Source organism: Haliotis rufescens, unplaced genomic scaffold (assembly GCF_023055435.1).
Source record: "Haliotis rufescens isolate VD_foot unplaced genomic scaffold, xgHalRufe1.0.p SCAF_80, whole genome shotgun sequence".
In the NCBI taxonomy this organism is placed as follows: Eukaryota; Metazoa; Mollusca; class Gastropoda; order Lepetellida; family Haliotidae; genus Haliotis; species Haliotis rufescens.
In genome coordinates this window covers 1,553,007-1,565,000 of record NW_025964373.1, presented here as the reverse complement: position 1 = coordinate 1,565,000, position 11,994 = coordinate 1,553,007, and the positions used below count along the sequence as shown (strand labels likewise).

Below are 11,994 nucleotides of genomic sequence, written 5' to 3'. Positions count from 1 at the left end.
TATGATTACTGGCAGGATCAACCAGATAGGTCCTAGTCTTTGCAGACAAACAGACCGGGACGTCCGAACCGCCGGCGAGGAGAGCCCCGAAACACACGAGCGAGTCCCGTAAAAAGCTCAACCCGACCGAGGCGGCCAGCCATCCCTGCCACAATCCCCTCCGCCGAGAGCGTTCTCGGGGTGGAAAAGCGACTACTTCACAAAAGCCCGACCCGAAACGATAGTGCGGGGGTGACGCCACGGGCTGCTTTGACGTCGGCGATTGATTCTCGTACCGAGCGCAGACGAACCCCGGATGCCGGGGTTCGATCCCCGGCCGCGTCATACCAAAAGACGTTAAAAGATGGTACTTGTTGTTACCCCGTCTGGCGCTCGGCATTAAGGTGCTAAAACAAGGACTGGTCGGCTCGGAGTCAGTACACTGTGTCTGAGAGGTATTCATGTAAAACTGCGGCATGGTATCTCAGTGGGCTAGCACTATAAATCGGCATCAGTCAGGACTAGTACAAGCAGCTATATACACACACGTGCATGCACGTCGCTATATAAGTGCAATAATCTTGGACGCGACGTTAAACCCAATTTCACCACACCTCACCTCACAACCAGGGTTAGAAATAACTGCCTTCCCGACAGCCAAATGCACGGAACTATTAAATTGGGATAACAACTTTTCCCTACAGCCGGCTCGACTGTCCAGTTGAAACTGTAGTCAATACATATGCATCTCTACAAATCACCAGTTAAGACGTCATTTAATATATAAGTCTGTTGTCATATTGTTTTCATTTCGTAGTTTATCGGAAGTGTTTTGGGCAAGTAAAATAGGATTAGGGTTTGCAAAGACAAGAAATCCTGGCCAATCCTTATTGGAACTAATAACCGCAGTCCCAACCACTTATTTCAATTCATACAACTAATACAGATTTTGCCATCAACCATGTCCCAGAAAAGAAGAAATAGTGCTAGGTTTCGCACAGTTCGGCGTAGCGAATATAGACAGTTTGGACAAATAACAGCCACTGGATAATTCAAGATACTGTCCCATATAATACTGACAATAAAAAAATGGCAAAGGACAATTTTATTTTTTTAGGAACTAGTTTTTATCAACGACGGCCCAGGGATACATCCAAGTTTTCTAAAAAGTTATAAAGATTTTTTTATTACGGAAAAAGACAAGGGAGAATTCATTTCACAGAATATCTCCAAGGAGGGTTGGGTAGCTCACGTCCATTTACATTGGTCTGGGTCGTTATAATGTTTGCGTATGAAATATTTATTTTAGTATTCAGGGTCCACTTTAGCACTGCCAACGTCCGATTACCTTCATATTCTGTAAGAATTGTATGACTTTAATGCAATTATTGATCCCTTGCATCTGTCACCTAAAGTCGCTGATTGCTCATTATCCAAGAGAAGGAATTATAGAATTGTTTTTACTTTGTGTAGGTAAGTAATATTTAGGTTACATAGAGCTTCACATGCAAAGGTTTCCTTTGCAACAGCAAATACAAAAATACTCCTACATGTCATCTTTTATACCGCGAAATGCCCCGTCATGTATAAGAGCTTCAGTTTCTGTTCACCTGTTTCTACCATGCTTAAATTAATCAATAGTGTAGCCGGCACGTCACAAACTTTTATTCACAAAGTCGCCCACGGTGGCTGAAAAGAATTCACTTTCACTTCCACTGACACGTCATAACATGGAGACAAAAAATAATATTATGCATTTGTTTTCAAGACCATCATGGTACCAACTACTGTCATCGTCCTGTACTGTTCAACATATTATTCCTTCTTGTAAGATGCATTCATTTAAAGGAGGCAGCTCATCTGTGGGATTGGGTGGTGTTGTGGTCTAGGTACTGGACATTTGAGTCAGTGAGTGAGTGAGTGGGTGGATGTGGGGGGGGGGGGGGGGGGGTAGCAACAACAGCAACATTTTGTTGTACAATTCTGATACAGTGTAAAGCTGTTCACAATGTTGCTAACTGGCACTCAACAGGCTTAAGAGTTCATACCAACTCACTGGTGGAGACTATTCAATGTTTTACAGGTGGAGACAATGTGGCACTGTTAGTAAACCTGCCAAGGCTTTAGCTCAGTTATTCCACAGTTCATATTGAAACTAACAGAGTTATTCTGGTTGCATGTGCAGCTGAATTGCATTCTTTAAAGATATTGCAGATTATTAGGTGGCATTACCAAATGCCTCAACAATGTCAGGTCTGTCTTCACACAGGGTGGCAGAGACAAATCCTTATAGTAAACAGCAACCACTGAAAGGACTGGTTATTGTTTACAAGCTATTGTCACATTGTTTACAAAACTACCTTTAGAGTATGAACAGACACTAGCACTGCCAGGCAAGTTTCAGTCTCTGTGTGTACCTCGTGGATATTCCTTACTCCCTGGCATGACTTGGTGCAGTTCAGAGCTTTAATACCCAGAGGAGATGGCAATGTTGAGATATGGTGTGGCTAATGATATGCATATTGACATAAACATGGTGATGTTGACATATCAATTGTGAGTAAATGTATATCTTTGACAAGTGACAGATTGAATTTGTACATGGACAAATATGATTTCAAATTTTCATGTTTCGTTTGCACATTGGGTTTATGCTCACTATAACCAGAGCAATGCAGAGCAGAGTAGAGCAATGACCAATAGATATATCCAGCAGTATGGGTCAGTACTGTGTAATTGTACCTTGGTTATGTATTGACCAACAGATTGACCACCCTCGCCACTGGTTCAACACTCCAGGTGTTGTGGATGCTGGTGTCAGTGTAGTGAAACAACTGTCATGTGTTAGAATATCCCTGTTTTGAAGTTAAGAACTTAATATGCTATAAGTCTCTGTATCACTTGAATGTAATCACTATGATATGTTATATAAGGTTTACTAAGCAAAGGGGTAGAATAGGTACTCAGCAACCCATGCTTGTCGAAAGAGGCGACTAACAGGATCGGGCGGTCAGGCTCGCTGACTTGGTTGACGCATGTGATCAAATCCCAGTTGTGTAGATTGATGCTCATTGAGTCAATCACTGGATTGTCTGGTCCAGATTCAATTATTTACAGACCATCATCATATAGCTGGAATTTTGCTAAGTGCAGCATTAAAACAACAAACAAACATGCCGACCCCCTGGTTACAGTTGGCTGACTACATGGGTTCAATGGACCTGATATACAAGTCGCCCTGGGACAAGTAGATAGTCACAGAGAACCAGGCACGCCTTTCTGGGTACCTTTATATTTGGTTTTGTTAAAACCCTGCAACTTACTGTGTTGGAGGACAACAATACATTAGTGTTGCATTTGGTATATGATTTCATGTGCACTCTTTATTTTGTCCAACAATTTATGTCCCTGAAAAAGTTAAGAGTTGAACTTGAAGCTGATGTGGTTGTCATCATAATGAAAATAGATGTAGTCATCCTCAGTGTCTTTGCTCATCACGCAAGGAACAGGTTCAATCCCTGAAATGAGCACAATGTGTGAAGCCTATTCCTGGTTTCCTCCACCATGATATTAATGCAATATTGTCAAAGGTGACATTAAACCACGCTCACTCCAATGACTTAAGGACATTTTAGCTGAGGATATTGTTCAGATGTATCTGTCACCTTCAGGAGGGTGAGAATACAGTTATACTTAGACAAATTAGACATTCATTTCTCCTTGTTAAGTAAAGAATAATAATACATCTTTCTTTCAAAACTGATGTCATGGGGTTTAGAGTTCCTTAGACTAACATGTACGAGACACTCACAGGGTCTAGAACACTTGAATAGTAAAATTTGAAATAAGTGTTCGGGAGAGCTGAGTAATCCTTGTTGGTTGAATAATAATAAACCAGAAAGTTGCCTGCAAATATCGTTGTGGTTGTTTAAGGATCCTACGGCAATCAATATTAATATCACCTGCTACTATTGAATCAATATCAAGGTCAACTGCATTACATGTTGACATATTCAAGTTAGAACATACCAGTCAACAGGTGTTCATTCTTCCTTGTGATTTTCACCCAAAATGCCTTCAGTCCTATTATCAATAAGTTATCTCTGCATTTAGTAAATCAGTTGTCATTAATATATAGAGATGGCAACCCCTCCACCCAATCATGTATAAATGCACTGCAGGAACCTGGTCACAGTCCAGGGAACAATGGTCCCAGAGCCGCTTGCCATGAGTGTTCTGAAGGTCTCTGCTAGTGATCCTAATCCTGTCCCCAGGAGGCCTCATCTGTGTTTGTATCATCCACTTGTGGATACTTCCGCCACTTTGTTTTCAGAATGACCACATCTGGGTTGTAATTGGAGTGGGGATGGGGAGGGGGGAGGGCAAAGCTTGGTGGGAGGATGAGATGTGTTGGGGGAATGGAATGTTTGGGGATGGGTGGGACTGGGAAGAACTTAGTTGAGTTGAGTTGAGTTGCATGTGGTCACCCTTGGAGAATGACTGATCTCTTTGTTCCATCTCAGTGTATGTTTGCCCGCGGTGTATTTTGTACAACATTTTCTCTGAATTTACTTTCTTTGATTTACTGCTGTGATGGGTCCAAGGTTGGGATGTACATCATAGTAACATCAACATTATAAGATGCAGCAGTTGGATACACCTGAAAGTACAGATGAACCAGAAAACATTTAAATACATGTAGTAAGTGTTTAAATAATTTCTGTTCTTTGACCTAAGAACCTTACAATTAAATATCCTCATCATCTGTTGATACTGTAAATTTAACTCCCATCAAAAACTTTCATATGATCAATTTGGATAGAAACGCAGAGAATGAAATGTAAGGTGTAATGACAGTTGTTTTTATATAAGAATTATTGATCATTCATCATATCTGAAGCAGAATGCATAGCATAATCCACTAGCTGGTGGCATGTGGTCCTGTGAACAGTGCACAGGTCACAAATCAGGAGGAGATAAGCAACAGGTGGAGTTAAGCAACGTTGGTCACGGAGAGAAGCTGAATGCTTGAAAGCTTTCACCAGGGCTTCGGTCCTGCCCCACACTGAAGCATAGGTAGCACATGTGGTGTCTCCTTGGGCAAGTTCGAAATGTGCCTTTGTTCACCCAGCAGTGAATGGGTACCTGGTAGGATGAGATAGCCATGTGGCTGTTAACCTACTTGTGCCTCAAGGCAGTTTGGGTTGTGTCCCCCTCTCCCCCGGGAACTGAGAATGACTGTTAAGTGTTATGCACAGGGGATCAACCATATATTGACAAAATGTAATATAATTGTTTACACAGAACATGCCTGTTTCAAGAGGTTGAACTGTAGATAACACAACAGTTTGTTTCTCAAGACTATCATTCTGTTTTTATGTTGATATCATTTCTATGTTCATACTGAAGTTGTTTGTTTAGAAATTGATTTAATGACTGAGAATTAAAACTAAACAACTAATCACAGCAGCTAGGAAAAATCACTGGCAAACTGTGTAACAAATTTAAAGCCATAAAAGATAACTGCAAACAAGCTATTTATCCCAATATCAAGAACCTTACCACAAACAAAGAAAAAGCTAATGCAATGGCTGCCCACTTTTCAAAAACAAGCAACTCCACCAACTACCCACCCCAATTTCAAAACACCATCAATAAACAGCCAAAATACACTTAAAGACCAGACTACACACTTCTCCCAATAAACAAGATAATAAACATACATGAATTACAAACTGCAATTGAAAACCAAAACACAGACTGAGCCACAGGACTAGATGACTTTAGTTACATTATACTTAACAAAATCCCAATTAAAATACAAAACATACCACTACAACTTCCTAATCAAATATGGCTAACAGGCACCACAGCAACACAATGGAAACATGCTCAGGTAGTACCAGTCCTCAAACCGGGGAACCCCCAAAGCAGGCCTGACTCCTACAGCCCCATCTCTCTTACTTCCCACATTTGTACAATCATGGAATCCATAATTAATAGCAGGCCCAATGTCGAAATTTCTACCAAAAAAAACCTATTTAGTCCTGACCAGAGTGGCTTCACACCAAATAGACAAAAGTTTAGACCATTGTTTACATTTGGAACAAGATATTCGAACAGCACATGCACAAAAACAATACACATTGGCCATATGCATAGATTTTAGCAAAGCTTTCAACATCCCCAAACCAGACAATAAGCTTTAAACAGGCACATTCTAAATTTCACACACCCCATAAGGTAGCATATTGTCACCGACTCTCTTTAGTTTCATGATCGCTGACATTTTTTCCAAATTCATCCAAAAATACAAATATTTCAACTGCAAAATGTTCAGATGACATCTCCTTTGGGACTTCATCCACTTTAATAACACAAGGAAAACCTAAATACAATCTGCTCTAAATAGCATTTAAATATGGTCTACCCAATGGGGATTTCAAATAAATACTAAAACTACAATTTGCATGCTCTTTAAAAACACATTAATGAAAAATTATGCACCCAAACTGCACTTTCAAAATGAAGAAATTACTTTCCAAAAAGAGGCAAAATTCTTAGAAGGTTACATTCGACCAACATCTAACATGGACACCCCATATTCAAGATTTGGTCAAATCATGTGAAAAAGATCTAAACCTAATGTGGGCCATCAATCCAACATTGATTATGCTGCTCCGGTCTTTAATGGCATAACAAACAAGAATAATGAGATTGTAAACTCACTGCAATATAAAGCCCTTAAAAAAGCCCCTTGTGGACTGGTACTGCACTTAACATACTACTATTAATGTCAGGCATTACGTCTTTAAATAACAGAAGACACCAAAATCAGCCTTAATTACTGGGCTGAGGCCGAACACAACCCTATATATAAACTACTTACAACTGACTATAACAATATAAAAATCTCCACAATTAAATAATTCAAAACAAAGCCCCCATACTAACACACGTACACAAACTACTTCAAACCCACAACCTAAACAACTTAATACACACTCCCCCACTACAACACTATATACATAAGCCACCACCCAACACAGACACCTCTCTACATAACATACTACAAGCACAACCCAACACAGACACCTCTCTACATAACATACTACAAGCACAACCCAACATCTCCCAAACAGAAAAAACAACAACACTTAACTGTATACAATTAATCTGTCCATCTCATACACACATATACACAGATGCTTCACAAAACACCAATAAATATACCGGCATAGGTATCCATGTAGACCAACCCCAAGTAATAACTACTAATTACCATTATAAAAACACTGCAGAATTACTGGCCATATCAGCAGCCCTTCACCAAGCCAAAAACCTAAGTCAAACCAACTCTCTCATAATTTCAGACACCCTTGGCTCAATAAAACAAATCCAAAACAAATACTCAAAAACCTGACACGACCTAATAAACAATATCATACAACTAACTTCAGAATTAAAATCAGATAATAAAACAGTTAATCCACTATGGATACCCAGCCACTCAAACACACATGGTAATGACATAGCAGACACAGCAGCTAAACTAGCAACTACAAACCCATTCAATTTTACTTCATCAAAGGCCGACATGAAATCAAAATTCAAAATTTCCCAACCCTTATTCCAAATTCTAACTCTAACTGGATCAAAACACTCTTCACTAGACCCATGAATAAGTGCCACAATTTCAACCTTTCGAACTTTCATGATAAAATAATATCCCATATCATTGACGGCAACACAAGACAAAATTATACACTTTAAAGGCAACATAGACACATAAATTGTAATTGCAGCCACTGTCACTCACCTGAAGATCTTAATCATGTTATTAATAACTGCCCTTTCTATAGCACCTTCCACACTTAACTTTATCACTCTAGCCCTTCTCACTATAAACACAATATTTACTCTACTCTTCAGCCCCTTCAACCCTCCCACAATCTTCAACGCAATCCTACAATTTATCCACAACACAAAACTCACAGAAAAGTTTTCGACCATCCCCAACAAACGCTACCTTAAACCTTTTCTAAAATAACAACATTATCTCACTTAGGATTGTGATCCAAATTTCCAGCACGGATTGTCTTCTATGGTGTCCAGCACCTAATCGCTCATATCCATACTACTAAAGCAGAACCTCTATAACCCAGGACAGCCAGCTCACTCTCTGCCACCAACAACCACCACCTTATCTCACCTCCCCGTCTCCCCCAGCCCAAACTTTCTAGACTTCGGCGAGGCTTTATTACCATTTGTATTTCATTAGTAGGCCCCCATATTACTCAACAGCTTAACTGTTTCATACTAACTTTGCCCGCTGTGCTGTACAAGTATGTAATATATACTGTAGCATTATAGTAGGCCCCCATATTACTCAACAGCTTAACTGTTTCATACTAACTTTGCCCACTGTGCTGTACAAGTATGTAATATAAACTGTAGCATTATAGTAGGCGCCATTTAGGTTAGTCTAAACTTTTCTTACACTGTTTATTTGACTTCTTTCTATTGTGGGGCGGTGGTGTAGCTTGGTGGTTAAAGCGTTCACTTGTCATGCTGAAGACCCGGGTTCGATTTCCCCCATGGGTACAATGTGTGAAGCCCATTTCTGGTGTCCCCCGCCATGATATTGATGGAATATTGCTAACAGTGGCGTAAAACTATACTCACTCACTCTTTATAGTCTCGGTCTAGTTTTTTATCAGTTTATTTTCCTTAAAAACATCATGCAATGTTTTAACATAATATTGTATTATCTTCTGATTTGTCAATATTTGTCTTTCCAAAAGAAATCAGGGGATATATTTATATTTTGATTAAATGTCTTATGTAAGGTTTCTTTGTGTTTCCAAATATACTTATCCCTACAGTTTTATACACTTTGTAATAGTACTAGTACATGTGATGGGGTATTCAACTTTGTAACACGTTCTTCACTGTATTACATGTTTTACACATCTTTTACGGTGTTGGTTTATTTTCTACTTTTATTTCTATCAATATTAGTACTATAGGTGCATGTATTTGCAATATCTTCAGGTTCATGTGAGTATATAGTGTGACCTGATCCTCCAGTGTGGCATGGTCCTCCAGTATGACATAGTCCTCCAGTGTGACATGATCCTATAGTATGACATGGTCCTGTAGTGTATCATGGTCCTCCAGTGTGACATGATCCTATAGTATGACATAATCCTCCAGTATGACATAATCCTCCAGTGTGACATGATCCTATAGTATGACATGATCCTATAGTGTGACATGATCCTATAGTGTGACATGGTCCTCCAGTATGACATAATCCTCCAGTGTGACATGATCCTATAGTATGACATGATCCTCCAGTATGACATGATCCTGTAATGTGACATGATCCTATAGTATGACATGATCCTCCAGTATGACATGATCCTATAGTATGACATGATCCTCCAGTATGACATGATCCTATAGTGTGACATGATCCTATAGTGTGACATGATCCTCCAGTATGACATGATCCTCCAGTATGACATGATCCTCCAGTATGACATGATCCTATAGTGTGACATGATCCTCCAGTATGACATGATCCTCCATTGTGGCATTGTCCTCCAGTATGACATGATCCTATGGTGTGACATGATCCTCCAGTATGACATGATCCTATAATGTGACATGATCCTCCAGTATGAAATGATCCTATAGTATGACATGATCCTCCAGTATGACATGATCCTATAGTGTGACATGATCCTATAGTGTGACATGATCCTATAGTGTGACATGATCCTCCAGTATGACATGTTCCTCCAGTATGAAATGATCCTATAGTGTGACATGGTCCTCCAGTATGACATGATCCTATAGTGTGACATGATCCTATAGTGTGACATGATCCTCCAGTATGACATGATCCTATAGTGTGACATGATCCTCCAGTATGACATGTTCCTCCAGAATGACATGATCCTATAGTGTGACATGATCCTATAGTATGACATGATCCTCCAGTATGACATGATCCTCCAGTATGACATGACCCTATAGTGTGACACGATCCTCCAGTGTGACATGATCCTATAGTGTGACATGATCCTATAGTGTGACATGATCCTCCAGTATGACATGATCCTATAGTGTGACATGATCCTATAGTGTGACATGATCCTATAGTGTGACATGATCCTATAATGTGACATGATCCTAAAGTGTGACATGATCCTATAGTGTGACATGATCCTCCAGCATGACATGATCCTATAGTGTGTCATGGTCCTATAGTGTGACATGATCCTCCAGTATGACATGTTCCTCCAGTATGAAATGATCCTATAGTGTGACATGGTCCTCCAGTATGACATGATCCTATAGTGTGACATGATCCTATAGTGTGACATGATCCTCCAGTATGACATGATCCTATAGTGTGACATGATCCTCCAGTATGACATGTTCCTCCAGAATGACATGATCCTATAGTGTGACATGATCCTATAGTATGACATGATCCTCCAGTATGACATGATCCTCCAGTATGACATGACCCTATAGTGTGACATGATCCTATAGTGTGACATGATCCTATAGTGTGACATGATCCTAAAGTGTGACATGGTCCTCCAGTATGACATGATCCTCCAGCATGACATGATCCTATAGTGTGACATGGTCCTATAGTGTGACATGATCCTCCAGTATGACATGTTCCTCCAGTATGACATGATCCTATAGTGTGACATGATCCTATAGTGTGACATGGTCCTCCAGTATGACATAATCCTCCAGTGTGACATGATCCTATAGTATGACATGATCCTATAGTGTGACATGATCCTATAGTGTGACATGGTCCTCCAGTATGACATAATCCTCCAGTGTGACATGATCCTATAGTATGACATGATCCTCCAGTATGACATGATCCTGTAATGTGACATGATCCTATAGTATGACATGATCCTCCAGTATGACATGATCCTCCAGTATGACATGATCCTATAGTGTGACATGATCCTATAGTGTGACATGATCCTCCAGTATGACATGATCCTCCAGTATGACATGATCCTCCAGTATGACATGATCCTATAGTGTGACATGATCCTCCAGTATGACATGATCCTCCATTGTGGCATTGTCCTCCAGTATGACATGATCCTATGGTGTGACATGATCCTATAGTGTGACATGATCCTCCAGTATGACATGTTCCTCCAGAATGACATGATCCTATAGTGTGACATGATCCTATAGTATGACATGATCCTCCAGTATGACATGATCCTCCAGTATGACATGACCCTATAGTGTGACACGATCCTCCAGTGTGACATGATCCTATAGTGTGACATGATCCTATAGTGTGACATGATCCTCCAGTATGACATGATCCTCCAGCATGACATGATCCTATAGTGTGACATGGTCCTATAGTGTGACATGATCCTCCAGTATGACATGTTCCTCCAGTATGACATGATCCTATAGTGTGACATGATCCTATAGTGTGACATGGTCCTCCAGTATGACATAATCCTCCAGTGTGACATGATCCTATAGTATGACATGATCCTATAGTGTGACATGATCCTATAGTGTGACATGGTCCTCCAGTATGACATAATCCTCCAGTGTGACATGATCCTGTAATGTGACATGATCCTATAGTATGACATGATCCTCCAGTATGACATGATCCTATAGTATGACATGATCCTCCAGTATGACATGATCCTATAGTGTGACATGATCCTATAGTGTGACATGATCCTCCAGTATGACATGATCCTCCAGTATGACATGATCCTCCAGTATGACATGATCCTATAGTGTGACATGATCCTCCAGTATGACATGATCCTCCATTGTGGCATTGTCCTCCAGTATGACATGATCCTATGGTGTGACATGATCCTCCAGTATGACATGATCCTATAATGTGACATGATCCTCCAGTATGAAATGATCCTATAGTATGACATGATCCTCCAGTATGACATGATCCTATAGTGTGACATG

At 40.1% G+C, this 11,994-nt stretch overlaps 1 non-coding gene across 1 annotated transcript in view; it reads right to left on the bottom strand.

The window, feature by feature from the left end:
* LOC124129491 overlaps nucleotides 1-28 on the bottom strand; it is a 1,859-nt gene extending 1,831 nt beyond the window's left edge. The window contains exon 1 of the ribosomal RNA XR_006860402.2: nucleotides 1-28. This exon is cut by the window's left edge and continues 1,831 nt beyond it. This is a non-coding gene — a ribosomal RNA (small subunit ribosomal RNA).
* Nucleotides 29-11,994: the final 11,966 nt, after the last annotated feature.